Source organism: Prionailurus viverrinus, chromosome A1 (genome assembly GCF_022837055.1).
Source record: "Prionailurus viverrinus isolate Anna chromosome A1, UM_Priviv_1.0, whole genome shotgun sequence".
Lineage (NCBI taxonomy): Eukaryota > Metazoa > Chordata > Mammalia > Carnivora > Felidae > Prionailurus > Prionailurus viverrinus.
In genome coordinates, this window is record NC_062561.1 from 73,211,404 (window position 1) to 73,231,307 (window position 19,904).

The window sequence follows — 19,904 nt, forward strand, 5'->3', positions numbered from 1 at the left end:
ATTTGCACTGCCAGCAGTTCTTCAGACCCCTCATTGCCTCTCCTGGGAGTTCGTTGCACCTGCAGTGGGCCCATTCCATCCAGCAGATCAGTAAACATGCAGGGACTCTGGCCACTCACTGAACTACTCACATGCCCTGCATTGTCTTCTACTACTCCACTCCATCCCCTGTATAGCCCAGCCCAGGTCACTGTGGGCTGCCTACAAATATCCCATAATTTTCCACATTTTTCCTGTCCCCTTAACCTTCCCTGTCTCTACATAAAGATGCCCCCTTGCACATCTGTGTGCACATACCCACATGCACACATCTTTGAGTATTTAACTTCTTTTTCTCCTTCTGAAGTTCAGCTCCATCAATTCTTCTTCTGGGGCACTTTCCTGATACCTCAAGTGAGTTCATATTCCTTCTTTAAACACTTCCATGGCAGCATTCTTCATGGGCATTACTTATTTTTAAAAAACTACAGCATTATTCACATTAGCCAAACATCAAAACTACTTCATTTTGAAATGTTTTTAATATATTAAAAGGTACAGGAAATAATACAACCTAAATCTGTGTTAACCATGGAGGTTAATAAATGTTACTATTTTGCTTTATAATTCGTTATTTGAATTTCACATTTATTTGTGCAATTATGTGATTGATGTCTATCTCCAAACTGTACTCTAAGTTTCACAAAGAAAACTGAGATGTATGATATGCTTGCTCACTGTTACATTTCCAGGGTCTAGACAAATAGGAACTGGGCAACATAGATTTCTTAAATGAATGCTGACTGGGTAATTATCTAGTCATTTCATATATTGCTAATAAGAGTGAAAATTGTAATAACATGAACTCCAGGATGGCAGTAAAGCCTAAAAAATGACCAAAAGTTTTGACCAGGCAATTGTATTTTCCAGACTTCTAACTTAAAACTAAATCCCCAGTATTATAAACTTTTGTGTAATGACATATGTGTATATAATATGAGCATGACCACATAAGAAATACTATCCATAGGGAAAATGCATGGGAAACAACACACAAAAATGTGAAATATAAATATATTTTGCTGGTTCCTATATGTTTTTCAACACTTTATTATTTAAAAAATCTCCTATAATTTTATAATGAAAATGGAGATTTTTTAATAAAACATATTAATGTCTTTTGACAAAGGATGTGTAACGATAACATTTCATACATGCTTGCAAATAATACTGAAATACATGCATGCAAATAACCTAAATGCATATTACTGTTGTAGATTAACTGGTTGCCCCAAATTTTCTGGAGTCCACTTATTAGTTTCTCTTTGTGCTTAGCCACATGTCCATAAAACACTCACTATGATCCTCACTAATAAAACTAGCCATAGTGCAATATCACCGTTTATAGCATGAGGTCACTCTTTCAAATAATTAAAACAGAAGGAAACAAGCTTTTTCCTCAAAGGCCAAAAGTATGAAGCCAAATATCTGTGACAAACACAAAAGAAAACAAAACAACTTTCCTGAGAAAGCAAATCACAGCAGCTATATGTGGTCTGGCAACGGCATGACTAAATTTCTCGATCTACCATGTAGAGGACAACATAACCCTCCATATGAGTCTCTATAGCAAGACTATAGCAGTTGAGTCTCTCTATAGCAAGACTCAACTTCAGCCTAATACGTGCTGGACAGCTCACTTATACGTATTATTTCATGATTCTGTGAGGGAAACATTGACAGGAAAGACCAAAAGTATCTCACATGACTTCCAGAATGGCCAAGAACCAGTCTGGGCAGCTGCAACAGGAGTACAAGTCTCTAAAAAAGAGCATCCATCACAGGCTGCCTCCCTCCCAAAAAGAAAGGAAAGGCAATGCAATGTAGCCTGTGAAGACCCAGTATTAGAACTTCCTGTTTGATTGTCATCCCCAAAACTGAGAAAGAAATTAAGCTTTGCTAATAGTTTACATGGATTGACTTTGGAGTCTTCAGGTTCACATGTCATATGAGGTCCTTGAAGTACCTGAGGCAGGTTCAGGGCATTCTCTAGTTCTGAGGGACTGGCACAGTGTCCTGGCTGTCAGTCATTGTTCCCAATAAGTGCTCTGCAAAATGCAGAAGTTTATGTCTTCTTGGTTAGGTAGACTTATAAGTTCTGTTATCTAGTTTAATTAAAGTTAAGATATTTTAGGGAAAAAATCTGACAGAGATAATATGGATTAATAGTGATACTCAAAGAAAAAAAATCTAATGCCAAGAAAACAGCAAAGATGACAATTTCTTCACAAGGATTATGTGGTTGAAAACAAGTCCACAAATGAGTAACGGAGCAATGACGACCTACCTATTCATATCTAACATGAAGTCAGTCAAAAGTACTTGAAAACGTTAAGAATACATCTACTATGATAAAAACAGAACATCACCCCAAATTAATAGTATGCTTGAATATAAAACAGTGAAAATATTACATGTGTTAAACAAGCTCATATTGATGAACATTCTCATTTGTTTTTCATAAAAATAATAGGATAAGAAGGTTTGGTGACATTCTTCTAGTGAATGTTAAAAATAAGCCCTACAAGAATGAGGATTTTGTTTTCAGTACTGATATATCTGAAACCCCTACAAACTCGACTCTCAATTAATAATTGAAGGAAAATAAATATCTGAAATCCCACACTTACATTTTAGCTAGCCATGTAAAAAATGCAAAAACAGTTTTCAATTCATAAGACTGTTAGAGTTCTTTATTGTCTTCTAAGATACACATTCAGAATATTTACTCTGCTTAGGAAAATATGAAAACTTTGTTTTAATTATCCTTTTTCCTTCTGTTTTCTTTTTTAAATACTGACTGTGCTTGCACATCTTACTAAAAATGTTTTGAGGATACTCCTTGTTTGAAACTCTGTACTAACTATGCTCTCTGACATTAATTAAAGTAGAAATAATGAAAGCTAATGTGCATATATTTCAAAAAAATGTTTCATAATATATTAGCCTCAATACTCAGAACTGAGAGAAATGCAAAGCAGTTCAAGTGCCTTCAGATACAGGAAAAAAAAAATACCCAACATTTTAAATGAAAACAATCACTCTCTCAGAAGTGAGTTCATTTAAATCAATCACTGTCACAAAAATTGTTTTCACGCAATGTGCAGACTGACAAAAGAGAAATCAGGATAATCCTTAGAATGATGGATATATTTGTAATCATTATTTAAATTGAAAAATGCACAATATGGCATGTGTTTTTACATAGAAAATATAAAAATGTATATACATCACACATACCATGTTTGTTTACACATAAATTTTGGTACTAGTTGGTTTTCAGTGCAGGTTCTTAAATGTCACTTCTCTATTAGCTATGGAAAAATCACATGTTTTTTATAGGGTAAAAAGCAACTTTTGGAATAGACATTTTTGTGGCAGATCTAATTAGATTTTGGCACTCTTAGTAGCAGAAAATAGCATTGTGAATAATTTACCCAAAGCCATAAATTATCATATAATTCAGCCATAAAAATAAACCATGTTCAAGAGCTCTTCCAAAGGGCTGAGGGAAAAAGGTGCGGTAGGGACATTAGGAAAGTGATAAATAAACTAAAGGTATGTGAAAACCTGCTATGTTTTTGATAATTCCTTAGATTGGCATTCAATCAATTTCCTCTGGAAATTGCCCCCATGCTACCCCCGGGGCCCAGCCTCTAAGAATCCTGTGTCAGCTACTTCCGAATGGTTGCCTGATCACCACCCCAATTCAATGCATTACTATGTCTGTTCAATTTTAACTGCTGATTCTACAGCCTATAACAGGCTCTCCACCTCTGCCTACCAGAATCTTATGCCTGCAGGCACTAGAGATAGAACCTTGCATAAAAAAAAAATAGTTCTTGCCCTCAAAGAGCTTGCTGTCTACTGAGGGGGGTAAGGGAAATGTATAATATGGTTCCATGCCAATTAGTCATGTGTGAAATTATTGGGTTTATATGTCTTCCTGTCCTGCAAGTACATTATAAACACCTTGATAATTTGTATCATCTGTTATTCAAAGTAGCCTATCACTATTCTTTGCACAGAGTAGCTGTTCAACAAATATTTAATGACTGAATTTATTTCATTCGTCTTTAAAAAGAATCTATATATAAACCCTAAATGGCATTCGAGGCAAGATGCATTTTTTATATCTTAGTTAAGAATTGAAGGAGCAGAGCATGCTTGAGATAAATGTGGGTTTTGAAATGGAAATTCTAATAATTAAAAAAAAAATTCCAAAACAATTTGAGCCAAAAAAAAAAAATCCCTCTTAGTAGTGTACATTAAGGAAACAACAGTGGGTAGAGCATCTTCTTGGGGAAGACACTTGAGAAGATGACTAAAGGGAAGGCAGGCCATAATATCTTGCTTAATATGTGACCCTCAACTCCAAGGAGCATACAGAAATAAGAATAATTCTTGGGATTCCTAATGCAGGGTTGAACTATCACTAGCTTTGTGAATATCCAGTGTCTACAAGCTCCAAAAGGGAACACATCTCTGGATCTCAGTTAAAAGTATCCTCTTCCAATACTATTTTCCATTGAAGTTCTCTAATTGCAAGATTCTAACATATTAGAAACACACTGGAGGTCCTATGACCCCAACATAATTCGGAATTGAACAATAAAATGGCCAAACATTGAATCTACTGTTTCCCTTTATTTATTCATCACTTACAAAGGTAAATAATGATAAAATACGTGTGTTTTGGTTTGCTAACATATTCCTTATAAATTTTAATTATATATTTAAAAATAAATTATGTAATTGCAAAAGTTAATATAATAGAGTTAATTATGTAATTGCAAAAGATAATATAAAAAATTCTTGTACATATTTAAGAACGAAAAACGTGTGTCCTTCAGTGACAACAAGTAGGGTTCAAGTCAATCATTATTATTGTTACATCTAAAGAAAGCTTTGCTGATAATATATTCTGTCAAGGATTCCTAATTTATCAATTATTTCATTTCCTCCTGGCCAGAAAACATACACGCAAATGCAAAGAAGTGTTATGCTCTGTCTCGTTCAGTGTTGATGTGTCACTCTGTGTGGAGTCTGAAACACTTACAAATATGAACACATCATTCATGTTCAGATTCTTCATCAATGACATCAAATACTAAAAGAAACTTAACAATATTTTGACGATATTTTATAGCAACTTCCTTACATTAGCCTAGGTATCAGAAATGACCATGCTGCTGGCTTACTGAGGACATAATATTTCCTAGATTGCCAAGCAAATAACTAAGCATTTTACTTAAAATTTCAAATGCTATTGTCATAGGAAGAGTGGAATCTGAGATATTTAAGGTTAGTTGCTACCTAAATAATATTTATTTTTTTAACTCTATACATTTTGGTATTTGTGTTCTTTCTGCTGCTTTCAGACAAGTATCTCAAAGGAGTGTTCAAAATCTTAGCAATATATTTTCAATAAGCACACAATACTATGTATTTCTAGTTAAATTACTAGAATATTTCATGCTTATTCAACCAGACTCTAAATGTTCAATGATAACTCTTCTTTCCATTTCTTCATTACAGGATTTTTTAAATTAAGAAAACCACTATTGGCAATAACTACTACAAACCTCTTTGGAATTCTGAAAGGAAGCTGTGCCATCTTGAAATACTCACAATTTGGAAATTAAACTTGTGATACTTTTTTTTCACAGTGTGGCATGCACACACACACACACACACACACACAAATAGCAAAGTGTGGGACCACTTTGCCACTTAAAAGTGATCAAAATGACATTCTTTGACTTTGATAATCTTTTCACTTCTTGCAGCTCATCCAAAAAGCCTTTTTATACTTATTATAAGATAAAATATAATCGCATATTATAAATATTAATCATGCCTCTCTTTATGTCCTTCATAAAGTTTGAGGTTAATCAAATATAACTGAATGGCTTGAGTAACAAGAGTAGTATTAACACTTGCTAATATTTTATATTCAAATACTATTACAATAAACAAATTTTGGTGCTGGAAATATGAGTGAAAAAGAATGTGAATGTTACATGAACTATATGGCATAATCTGAGAGAGTTTCATAATTATGCAGACTTTCTTTAAAAAGTGATTTCTACATCTAACCAAGATACAGTAACAGGGACCAGGAGTACTCTTTCACAGGAAACAATAAAAAGTCACAAATTGAATTTTGCAAGACACTGGACATCAGGAAATGAAAAACAGTAGTCCCTGAGTGATGGTAAAGAAACAAGGTGAGTCCTACTATTTCCTGAGAGAGATTCCAGGGCATAGAGAAGGGCAGGGAGCCCAGTGGGCTTCCTAAATTGAGGAAATTGAACTTAAAGTCCAGAGAGACCAAAGTAGATGGCATACAGTAGATTGGGAAAGAGAGAGCTGCTGAAAGAGAGAACATCTGAGATCTGCAGAGGGTTCCTGTGAGTATTCAGCTTTGCACTGATCTACAGTTTATGTGGGGAAACCATCCCTAATTGGGGAAAACCATCTGAGAGGATTAGAGGTAAAACTGCCTCAAAAACACACAGGACTGTAAACACTACCTGTTCCCACTAGTCAGACCGGAAAAATTCATAATTCATGGGGATTGAGCAGAGTATAAATAGGGTCTTACTTCAATAGGGAGAAAAATTAACCGTAGTCTGAGTCCTGCATTAGTCTCACCTAAAAAATCCTAAAAACAAGTACGAAAGAGTATACCATTTCAAAGGAAATTAACTGCATCCCAGAATAAGCTCAAGAATATTTATAGGAATATAAAAATTTTGAGCAGTCAATAAATTAAAATTAAAAATATTTGGAATCCAATAAAAAATTACCAAGCATGAAAAGAAACACAGAGATTTCACCTGTAACAAGGGGAAAAATCAATATATCAAACTGAACTAGAACATCCTCAGATGTTAGAATATTAGAAAAGGACATGAGGTCATTATAACTGTATTGCATAATTCAAAAATTAAGTAGAGACACAGAAGACACAAAAAGGGCCCCAAATGAACTTCTATAGATGAAAGGCACAAGTTGTGAAATGAAAAACAAAAACAGAAACATTGGTTGTGTTTAATTGTGGATTCGGAATTGCAGAAATAAAAGGGTAAACTTGAAGACATAGAAATAAAAATGGTTCCAAATGAAACCCACAGAGAAAAAATAATTAAACAAATAAACAGAGCCTTAGTTGTGTGATAACTTGAAGCGACAAGAGGCATGTTTAACTGAAGTCTCTAGAAGAGATTATCAACAGGACAAGAAGGAAAAAGATTTGAAGAAATAATGGCTGAAAAACTTCCAAATTGGTAAAATGTATCCAATATCCAAATAGCTTAACAAATTCTAAAGACAGGAAATATGACAAAAACTACATCAAGACACATCTTACTGGCAGTACTGAAAACCAGTGATAGAGAAACAATCTCTCCCCGCCCCCCCCCCCCCCCCGTAAGGAAAAACACATCACATAGAGAAATAAAGACAAGAAAGACAGCGGATATTTTGTTTGTAACAATTCAAGCAAGAAAACAATGTAGCAACATCTTTAATGCACTGAGAGAAATACTTTAAAACTCTAAAATAGTGAACATATCTTTAAAAGAAAGGTAAAATAAAGAAATTTTTAGACACACGGAAAAGAAAGAGTATACCATCAGAAGGATTCCATTACAAGAAATGTTGAGGGAAGGTACTCAGAGACAATGAAAATGATATCAGAGAGCAATATGTATCTAATCTAAGATAATGAGCACTGGTGATAGTAAATACACAGGTCAAGACATACATTTTTTGTTATTTATATCTCTTTAAATGATAATTGACCATTTAGGCAAAAATCATAATGCAATGTGGGGTTTATAATGTGTAAAAGTGAAACATAAGATGGCAATAGTATAAATACCAGGAAAGGAGAAATGGAAATATGCTACACACACTTAAATATATACCATATATGCTATTAGAAAGGCCCCACATTTGGTTTAATGTTCTGATGATACCATCTTGAAATTATTAATAGTTTTTTTTTTTTTTAACAATAGGCCTTGCATTTTCATTTCGCCCTGAGCTCCTTGAATGATATACCCTGTCCTGGCCTTAGAGACAACACCAAAAGCATGATCCACTGAAGAAAACATTGATAAGCTGAACTGTATAAAAATTCAAAAACTTCCACTCCAAAATAAACTGCTAAAAGACTTTAGGACAAGTCGCAGACTGGGTGAAAATATTTACATGGTTTGTACCTCAATAAAGGCTTGTATCCACTAATACATAAAGACTTAAAACTCAATAATAAGAAAACAAGATTCCAATAAATCAAATGCACAAAACTATAGAGAATTTTATCAGAATATTTGTAGATGAAAACAAAGTTCATGAAAAGATGCACAACATCAGTAGTCATTGGGGAAATGAAAATTAAAGCCATAGCGGGTTACAGTTGCACATATTACAAGATTAAAATTAAAAAGAGTACCAGACAAATTGTTGGCAAGGATGTGGATAAACTGGAACTCACCTACACTAATGGGAGGAATAGAAATTACTCCACTGACTTTAGAAAGCTGTTTGCAGATTCTTAAAATGTTCAACATAAACCTGCCTACATAATTCAGTCATTGCACTTGTAGATATTCACTCAATAGAAATAAAAGCTTATGTCCATTCAAACCATGTATGTGAATAGTTATTTGTAATTAATTGTAATAGCCCCAAACTGGAAACAACCCAAATGTCTGTTTAACAGATGAATGGATTAAAAAAAAACAACACCAAAAAAAACAAACAAAAAAACCCCCTGTGGAATAGCCATACAATGGAATACCACTCAGCAAAAAAAAAAAAAAAAAAAAAAAAAAAGGAATGAGCGATTGATAAATGCAACAAAATGGATGGATGCCAAAATAATTGTGTTGACTAAAAGTCATATAATAATAATAAAAAAAATGGGGGCGCCTGGGTGGCTCAGTTGGTTGAGTGCCCAACTGTTGATTTTGGCTCAGGTTATGATTCCAGACTCATGGGGTCACCACGGCGAGCCAGGCATGGAGCCTGCTTAAGATTCTCAGTCTCTCTCCCTCTGCCCCTCTCCCGCCTGTGCTATCTCTCTCTGGAAAAAAAAATTAGGAGCACAAAGAGGCATAAGGAAATTTTGGGGTGATGGACATATTCATAATGTTGAGTGTGATTGTGGTTTCTTTTTTTTCTTTTAAGTTTATTTATTTATTTTGAGAGAGACAGAGCATGAGCAGGGGAGGGGCAGAGAGACAGAGGGAGAGAGGAAGAGAGGGAATCTCAAGCAGGTTCAGCACTGTCAGTTCAAAGCCTGACCTGGGACTCGAACTCACAAACGGTGAGGTCATAGCCTGAGCCAAAACTAAGAGTCAGACACTCAACTGACTGAGCCACCCAGGTGCCCCATGATTATAGTTTCTTATGTCAAACTCATAGAATTGTACACTTTAAATACGGAGAGATTATTTTACAACAATTACACCTTAGTAGAGCGATTAAAACAAAAAAACAAAAAGATAAAAATATATATTAATAAGGATGAAAGAGATCTCAAGGTAAAGAATCTTACAGTGGATAAAGAGGGATTATTTCATAATGATTAAGGAGTCAGTTAATTAAGAATACATTGGGGCGCCTGGGTGGCGCAGTCGGTTAAGCGTCCGACTTCAGCCAGGTCACGATCTCGCGCCTGTGAGTTCGAGCCCCGCGTCGGCTCTGGGCTGATGGCTCAGAGCCTGGAGCCTGTTTCTGATTCTGTGTCTCCCTCTCTCTCTGGCCCTCCCCCGTTCATGCTCTGTCTCTCTCTGTCCCCAAAAAAATAAACGTTTAAAAAAAAAATAAGAATACATTAAAAATCCTGAATGTTTATGCACGTACTGACAGTTTCAACTACATGAAGCAAAAATCAATGTAACTTCAAGGAGAAACAAAAAAGTATAAAATTACAGTCAGAAATTTCAACTCTGTTCTCAAAAAATTATGCAACAAATACACAGAAAATCAGTAAGGATATAGAGGAAAAAAGCCTAAGGCTTAGAGTGTTATCTGTGAAATTTAATATACTCTGTTAAATCACTACAAGGTATGATCCACTTCTCTGAGAAACTAGAAATGGGATTTCCTAAACGTAAGAAACGTGAAAACTAGTATTTGATTCATTCATAGAATTTTCACAGCCAGTCAGACCTATAGCAGGTTGTATGAATTTGCTTCCCAGCTGTGATCACATTATCTAAAATTGAGGATTAGCAGGACAAAAAGTATGATGTTTAAGAATCAAGAGCATGGGGCGCCTGGGTGGCTCAGTCGGTTGAGCGTCCGACTTCAGCTTAGGTCATGATCTCGCCGTCCGTGAGTTCGAGCCCCACGTCGGGCTCTGTGCTGACAGCTCGGAGTCCGGAGCCTGTTTCAGATTCTGTGTCTCCCTCTCTCTCTGCCCCTCCCCTGCTCATGCTCTGTCTCTCTCTGTCTCAAAAATAAATAAAAACATTTTAAAAAATTAAAAAAAAATCAAGAGCATCTGTCAAAATTAAAGTATCTAAAGGCTTCCAGTGAAAGTTATGTTGCAAACAATATAAAGTGTTGCATTAACCATGTAAACAACATTCACGTTAGATGCATAGTTTTCTTAGCTTTCTTAAGAGAAATTGTAGAGGAAGAAACTGGGAACTTTACATGAAAAAAAGTGTTTTTGTCTTTTGAGCACACATTTGCTTCAGGGTCTGGACGCACTTTCCTAAGTGTACTATGCCAAGAAAATAATCAGGACCATAGGTGAATTTAAGAAAATCACCACATAACAAGGGCTGATCAATGCCTTCGCCAGAGCTGAGGCTCACACATTTGAGAAATAGTATTTCAAAGCAGGTATAATCTCATTTTGCCTGTTCACTTCTAGGGCTACAGAGAGATCTCCACCCAATGGTCAGAGCTGGCTGTAATGAACTTGTGGAAAGTGGTACTGATAATCCCATAAGGCTGCTTCTGTTTAGGGGAGGTACAGACATCTGAGCTCTCTTCCCTTCAAAGTTTCTGCTTCAGGAGCCTCTGGGTGGCTCAATCAGTTGAGCGTCCAACTTTGGCTCAGGTCCTGATCTCATGGTTTGTGGGGTGAGCCCCGTGTCAGGCTCTGTGCTGACAGCTCAGAGCCTGGAGCCTGCTTCAGAATCTGTGTCTCTCTCTTTCTTCCCTTCTGCTCATGCTCTCTCTCTCTCTCTCTCTCTCTGTCTCAAAAATAAATAAACATAAAATTTTTTTTAAAAGTGTGTGCTTCAGACATTTGTCTTCCAGCTGCTTCTAGGAGGAGATGAGAGTCATAAACTCTTTTGTGAACCAAGGCTACTCCCTCCAGAACCTCTAAAGCAGCAGGGGAGGGAGGAGGAAGGAGAAGGTATTGAAAGGTACCTATTCATCACAATTGACAGGGACACTTCCAACTAGAGAGGTAAAACATTTAAACCAAAGGTCATGAAAGCAAAACAAAACAAAACAAAACTGGAAATCAATGTGGAAGTTCCATAAAGGATGATGCAGAATTTAGTCTTGGTTTTAGAGTTCAATTGTGATGAGGTATATGTATGTTGAAAGCCGAAAACTTCTGCATAATTTATCAGGAAGTGGTGCCTCTTATCATTTTTATTTATTACACTTAAATGACATTTCATAACAATTTCTTCAAAGAATCCTTAATGGTGCATCCATCACTGAAACTCCATATAGTATAGCTCCAGGAATAGATCGATTCATCTTGGAAAACAAGAGAAGAAATCCTCACCATGTTCTGTTTAAGTGCATTGCAAAAAGCCAAGATATTTAACTGGCTCACTCAAACAACTACTCTGTTCCAGGCTCTCTGTTAGGAGCTGAGAGGAATTTACAGTCAAAGCAGATTGCTGTCCATTATTCCCAGCATCAGCAAGCCAACATATGAAGTGGGTCCTGAAATAATGAGGCTGGGCAAACAGAAAGTTTCAACGCTAAATGTAACAGTAGAAAGAATGACAGCTGTCATCTCCTGAGCCCATACTCTGGGCTGGAAACTACGCTAAGTGCTTCTTCCATATTGAGTCATGAATCCTACAGCAAACTTTTGAAGTAGGTGGCATTATTATCCTCACATTACACATAAGCAGACTGAGGCTAAGAGGGGTATGTGCCTTGCCCAAGATAACACAAGAAGGGAATGATGGAGCTGGCATCAGAGCCTCTGGGGTCTGGCCTCCTGCCTATCCGCATTCCATTGAGCCGGGCTTTGGCTGAGGACACTAGTGTATTCGGAGCACCCAGAGGTCACAGTGATTCACTGAAAGCACACAATGAGAGCACTGACAGATTAGAGGACAATGACTGACATGGCGGGCCCTGGCAAAACTGTATTAGAGAACGTTTAATCTGAAGAAGTGGAATTTCATTGTTTTCCAAAATTTATGGGGTTGTCACGAAGACAGATAGTGGATTATTTAGTCTTGCCCTGGATGACAGAAATAAGACATAAGTAGAGTGACGTCAAGATTGAACTTATGTGAAGGTGGTGGTGTTATCTCTGTGATAATTACTATGTTCCAGGGACCTAGAAGGGTGTCTGTCATATACTAGGTGCTCAATAAATAATGACTAGCTGAATAAATGAATTAATAAGGGGGGAGAAATGCAGCTGTCCAGTGAAAGAAAGAGTGAACTCTCCCACGAGGTCACGGCTTCCCCTGCACTGAAGCTTTCAAGAAGTGATTAGATGGTTATCTATCCAGGGAACTGGGGAAAGCATTGCTACTTCGCATGCCCTAATTTCAGGCCTGCTTTAAAAACAAAACATTTATCTGAAGATACAAGACAAATATGAGAAAAGGACAACTTTATTTTAAAAAGTGGAAGCCATCATCATGGGCAAAGGACCACTTTAGGACCATGGTCCCTCCCCTCGCACACAGGCACAAGAATGGCAAGCTTCACCCCTTTCCTCTCCTAGGGGGTTGGACTGCTCACAATTAGGAAGTGAGGCAGAGTGGACACCAGTGAGGAGACTGGAGTGAGGGGGGCTGGGGGGCAATTTCTTACTAAGCTGTTAAAGGAAAACAGACAGATCTTGCTTATTAGAGCAAAGTTTAGAAGATGGAAATCTATAGCAGGTGAAAGATTGAGAGTATGTTGATCTGTCATAAGGTGAACCATGGGGTGCTGAGCTGTAGGCGAGCCAGGCATATTTCTACAGGCGTGAGACCTTCTCAAGTCTGGGAGGAAATGTGCAGGAGATTTTGTATTCAATTTAACTTTTTTTTTTTTTTTTAGTATTTCAAGTTTCTTTAACTTTTACTTTAGTTCACAAATATAGTTGCATGGTTACAGCATGTTTACTCAATAACCAGTCCCATGATTTGGATACATTTTCAGGGTGCAGTGTAGGCAGGAGGAAGAGAAGTGGCAGCTGGGTGAGGGTCTGATCCTCCTGCCCTCCCTACCCCTCCCCTCCTGAATGTACACTGAAGTCCTAAGCCTCAATTTTAAGTCCTTTGCTTAAATTGGATTTATGGTTTGTAGCTTTGGCATCAGATCCATATGTTTAACATCTAAAAGAGAAAAACAATGCTGAGAAAGGCACCACTCAGGGAGCCCTGCTCCTTTCAGTGTGTGAAGTTCCTCTTTGCCCAAAAGCCTTTCTGACCTGTAACTGAGCCGGAATGGGCCCCTGAAAAAAGTCACAGTGTCCTAGAGAAGAGCCAGAGAGGCTGGCGTAGCTGAAACCTCAAAGGAGAATGAGATCTGGAAGGTTTGCAGTTACGCCTCAGTGAGGCTAGTTGCAGATGACAAATAGCACGAGCAAAAAAAAAAAGGAAAAGCAAAACTTTAAAACACTACAGTCAGAAACACCACTTAACCACGTCCATGCTCATGTCTGTTATTTGCTCTTTTCTTTGACAATATAACTTCTTAGGGAACACAAATCCCAACATTTTTACTAATTTTTAAATCCTGGTTCAGTCCTTGAACACAGATGTATGGAAGCAGATTTAAAACTCCTCCTTCAATTCTAACTCCATACAAAAGCCTGAAATCCTAGTGGATTTTGGTTTGAAGGTGTTTTATTTTTTAAGGAATTTACAACTTTATGTGGTCTTCAAGTTGGATAGGATAAAAAACAGATCAACAATAATAAAAGACTTAAGCGTTCATTCAGAGAATACCACCAACCAAAGAAGAGGGACATCTTTTGTAATGAACTGAAACGTGTGGTATAGACATAACTACTAAGGGCTGGTTATTCTAGCCTAGGTGGTTAGTGGAAAGCCTTGGAGAGAGTGTGAGGTGTGAACAGAGTCACAGATGGCCAGGATGTGGAAGGTGGATTGAGAGAAGGGTTTTCCAGGTAATGGGAATATCCTCTTGGGGAAAATTATTTCTGAAGACATGTTGTTGGACAGGATGGGGTTAGAGGACTTTGGGATAATGGCACACCAGGGTGACCACAGTCTTCAGGCAGCTCTGGGACATATGAAACACAACCTGAACAGTTGGCACATTAAACAGTGCAGAGATAAGAAGGTGTTGTGTCTGGTTTTGCTTAATTGAGAAATGATCTATGTTGTGACATTTTAGAGAACATATTCAACTACAGACTACTACTCTACACACAATGAATCCTCAGTAAAATAAATTTTAAAAATGTAATGTGAGAAGTGCATTTGGTTTGGTTCTAAATTTCCAAATTCAAAATTCTAAGCTTTGCTGTAGAGAATGTTAGTAATGTGTGTGTGTGTGTGTGTGTGTGTGTGTGTGTGCACGCGTGTGTGTGTGCGCACATGTAATAAAATTTAAAGACTGGTTTTGTTAAATGCTATGACTTTGGGTCTTTAAGTCATTCAAGATTGTTCCCACTGACATTTCTGCAGGGGATTAATTTAAATAATACTTTAAGCAAGAATGCTCTTGCTTCATGAAGACAGGCTATGTAATAAGATCATTAATAGAAAAGCAACAACAAAAAAGCCTTAAATTCTTATCAGTATTTCTCTGAAATACTTGTAGCTAACCAAATTGCTGTAGTATCTCCCTAATCAACTCAAAAGCAGACAACTTTAAAAGGCCACATATTCTTTTTGAGATAACCTTCTGATGAAAGACAACAACAAAATACTTCTAAAAAGATATATTTCTACTTATGTACAACCGTGAGAAAGATTCAAAGGGAATATCAATTAAAAACAAAGTTTAAGTATCATGATAATTGATTTAGTGTAAATACAGATGAGAAAAATCTGAGCTGCAATTTTCACCTCCCTGGATAGCTGTTGTCTTTATTCATGTACTAAAATATTTGAAGAAATGAATTTGCTGTAAATTTTGTGCCACAACATCAGGACTGTAATATATCTTCTAGAGCTTAATATTTAAAGAAATTTTAAAATTATTCTATGTGACCAAATCTAATCATGGGATGCAGAAATAAAGAGACAAGACACAAAACTGAATACGTTTACAAAACCACACTTGGAGAAATTCCTCCATTTCCTTGCTGGGAAACAAACCATAAACACTGATCAAAAGCAAAATGTCAAAATGATGTTTCATCAGATAAAAGGGTAATAGAGCTTTACTATATGCTTATCTGACCTAGAAATTTGAATGCACATTATCTATTTCAATCTTTAGCCCATAGTTTTTGGGGTACAGTGTATAACATGTATTACCCATGTTATATATGAAGAAAACTTGGATCTAAGAACATACATCATTTGCCTATTATTGTTCAGTTAGTAAGAGATGGCATTGGTTCGTTTTTTTAAGTTTTATTTACTTATTTTCAGAGAGAGAGAGAGAGAGAGAGAGAGAGAGAGAGAGAGAGAATTCCAAGCAGGCTCCATGCTCAGCACAGAGCCCAAGATGGGGTTTGATCCCATGACCCTGGAAAATGACCTGAACCAAATCAAAACTCAGATGCTCAACTGACTGAGCCACCCAGGTGCCCCAAGATGGCATTGGTTCTAAATCTGACATGTGTTGGGCTTTGAAAGTGCCTTTGCTTTGTGGGGCTGTTATGCTTACACATCCAAATGTTCATTATACACATATATGTATTCAAACTAGCTCCAGTGCCTCTGCACCTGTCAAAATACTGCCCTGTATTAAGGCCTTGTCTGGACATCCCATTATGAAATGGTCTCTTTTCCTCCAAGGGGAGAAACAGTCTTTCTTTCCTTGGTTTGGATATTTTATGAAACCATCCTTGTTGAGTCTTAAAACTCAATTTATTTATACAAAACAAGACAAAACATAGTTTCTCTATAGTGAAAGTGTTACAGTTAAGTTCTTTTTTTTATTATTTACTTATTTTCCCAGTTAACTTCTGATATAAATCTTGACTTATGCCAAAGCCTGAACAAGGTAAGAAGTGTTTATGTGCAGATCCAAGCCTTTCTTGGGAGGAAGTTTTGGTGTTCTCGTTTCTGTCCTCACCAGCTCACATCTGTAGAATACCAAGAAGTTCCATTTGCAAAGATCACTTCCTGGCTCACCTGAGAAAACATTGATCTTGTGAAACAGGCTAATTCCAACTTCTCCGGACTCCTTTATGAAAGCTTTATGTCTGCTTTGCTCTGCAGTGTACCAGGGAGAGCCATTTGGTGACTGCTGTTCATTTAAATCCCTCCATTAAAATGAGATCTGTAGTTCATAAGGTCATCCCAGAAAGACAAAGCTTTAAATAAAATTGGAACTAAAAAAAGAACCCTCAAATCTCAGAGAGGACAGAATAAAATAGGTTTATAACAATATGGGTTGTAACAATGCTCTACTCCCACACAGCCTACGTGCTGGAACAAAATGTTTCCCAGGCGGAGAAGAGGATTTATGCCTCTGTACATTCATGAAAGCAGACAAGATCAATGGGAACCCTGTAACCACCCTGGTGATGCCACACACAGCAAAACATCCAGCCAGAAAGGCGCATGTGCTGCCGACAGCCCTCTGCTCAGACGTCTGCAGGACTGACTCCAGATAGTATGGGATTTGGGGTGAAGGGTAAAGCCTGGATTTGTGGCAAAGGTGGAGCCAGTTACCCTCTCTCCAGATTGGTGAGTTGGATAAGTGCCTAACCTTTCAAAGCCCATTTTCTCACCTGCATGGACATGAGTGAGATCACGTCTACCCATCACAGTAGGACCACTAATGAGATCAGGTGTATATAGATTTGAGAACTATAGCTGGCATTTAGGAGAGATTAAATGGGGTTACATTTCCCCCATCTTCTACCATTTATTGTCACTGCTCCTGTTACAGGAATTTAAATTGGAATACCTAATATCCAAGTCTTTGGTGAAATTGGAAACAATAATACAGCAAGATAGGTAGTTCGTAGAGAGACCATCTACCATATCCTCTGCTCCTTTTCCCCCCACAGGACTCCTACCCCCCAGTCACCATACTCTTGATGCATGGACCCTCACAATACCCTTGTCCATCCCTCTGCTCCACGTATGAAAAGTCACCTGACTCTAGATGCTCCCCAAATGGTGCCCTGTCTCTGCATTCAGATAAGATCATCCCAGAAGAACTTTTCAGAGCTGCCTCTTTCCAGAAAGCTCCCTCCTGCTTAGAGATACCAGGATGCACCCTTGTCCCTCTCCACTCTCTGTGTTTCCACACAGAGGGCAAGTCTCATGTTCTGCTCCGTATCTGCCGACAGGGAATAGTAGTGGTGATGGTAATGGTAGTAACTATAATAATGATAACCATCATTTACTTATTACTCAGTATGTGCCAAGCACAATACTCAGAATTGGATAAACATGACTTAACTACTTAACATGATCCTTAGAAAACCATACAAATCAATTATTATCACTCAAATTTTATTTACTTAAATACATATGTATAATGTGAGACTTAAGCAGATAAGGAATTTGACAATGTTCAGATAGTACTTTGTAAATCTAGGTTTTGATCCCTGTTTGCAAAGCTATTGGATGTAGTAGTAAATAATTATAGAGTTTTCATGTATTCCATGCCAGTCACAGAGCAATCTTATGATCTAGACTTCCGGTGGAGGCAAAGGAGAGATGAGGGAGAAGATTCAGATGAGAGCTTTACATGTAAGCAAAGAGCACGAGAATGTGTATGTCATAGGTAGAGACTGAGCCATAGACAAAGAAAAGTCATCCAGTCATTTGATAGAAGTTATAGTGTCATTGTTAATTGTATCAATGGCTAAGGTTTAAGATATCTAGAGTTTACAGAGCAGGCCAAAGAAAAGAAGGAAATGGACATCTCAACTGTCAATACAAAGATGCAAAAGAAACAGCTTCTGTTTTAGATTTATTTGCTTTTTAAAAAAATGTATCCTTATTCAAACTCATCACTTACCCCTAAGGAAAAGCACCATGTATTACAGAAATACTTTTGATATGAAGATTTCCATATCAGTTCTCTTCGTATATTCTTTAAAACGTGTTTTAGAAACAAAGGAAAGTGGTCCTCACCCTAATTGTTTACCATTTACCCACATATATTATTTGGGCATCAGAATAGGCTTAGTAAAAGCTAATTAAGATCAAGACATTCTTAACTTGATAATTCTCTTAACAGCAGAGAGGAAGTGCTATGCTTTGCAATTACGTGGGCCATTGAACACATGAAGTAAAAGGGATTAAACTTGTTATGACTCATGAACATGCCCCCAAATTACCCCAATCCCAGTGTTATCTGGTTTAAGGGAAAATGAATTTGCAGAAAACAAAGAGGTACTTTGTCCTCGAATCCCTGAGATCTTCAACAACAAAATCTGCAGTTTGACAGTGCACTGGCCTGACCACAGTGCAGTGGGAAGAACTCTGGGGGCTCAGCCATTTGTTGCCTGTATGGTGAAGTCATAAGTCATAGGCTCCCAAATCTCTCTGTGAAGTGGACATAAAAGTACTTGGCCAACCAACGTCACAGAATGCTATATGAATCTCACACATTATTTTAAAGAAGTAAGAAGCAAAATCACGAACTGAGGCTGAAATGGTGGGTAAGTGTCCAAATCCTGAGAGGTGTAGCTAATTATGCCAAAAATGCGTTTTGTTCTGAGAATATGTAGTTCAATAAATTAAAGCAGGCAAGTGACAAGATACTATGGAGATGCTTAAAGTGTTGCCCTGGTCACTAGACTGTCGGATGTGAGGCATGCAGTTGAAATACCATCCCTGTGGACCATGCCATAGGTGGCAGGGCCTTTTTCTGAAATGGCAGCAGCAGGACGGTGACCAATGCACAGATGTGAGAACTGTGGAGGAGGAAGAAATGATAGGATGAATTCTAATAGTGGCTTACTTTCTGCACTGGCTGCCTGCAGCTTAAAGCTGGCCTCTGCATCTTTTCCATTGTCTGTTTCCTGTTCACCGTCATCACCTCTCCATCCAGAACGTCCTTTCACAGGTGTTTCCTGGCCCCTGCACCCAGAGCCACATGAAGTCAGCTCGCCTTATGCTCTCACAACACCTTTTCGCCAAGTGCTGCATTGGCCAGTGTTACATTACATTGTTGCATTAACAGTGTTGCATTGACAGTGTTGCATTTTGCCTACCTGTCCGTGGGATTGTCTTGCTCTGACTGACAGCGTAACGGTTCCCCAAAGATGTCCACATTCTATTCCCTGAAACTTGTGAACATGTTACCTTATATGGCAAAAGGCCCTTTGCATGAAGGGTTATGTTAAAAACCTTACCATAGTGAGATTACCCTGGATAATATAGGTGGGTCCAGTGTAATTACAAGGGTGTTTGTAAGAAAAGTAAAAGGGCGATATGACTATGGAATAATCATCAGACAGATGTAGTGTTGAGGACTTTGAGGCTGGAGGAATGGCCATATGCCAAGGAACCCAGATAGCCTCT

At 37.6% G+C, this 19,904-nt stretch overlaps 1 protein-coding gene across 6 annotated transcripts in view; it reads right to left on the reverse strand.

Moving 5' to 3' along the window:
• FGF14 (fibroblast growth factor 14) overlaps positions 1 to 19,904 on the reverse strand; it is a 617,709-nt gene that overhangs the window by 128,100 nt on the left and 469,705 nt on the right. Inside the window, exon 1 of one of the 6 annotated variants that reach the window (XM_047871304.1) lies at positions 19,342 to 19,433. The exons of the other annotated variants lie outside the window; for them this stretch is intronic. The gene's annotated coding sequence lies outside the window, so the exon portion shown is untranslated. Of the gene's footprint in view, positions 1 to 19,341; positions 19,434 to 19,904 lie in introns of those variants that run through there. 6 annotated transcript variants of the gene reach the window in all.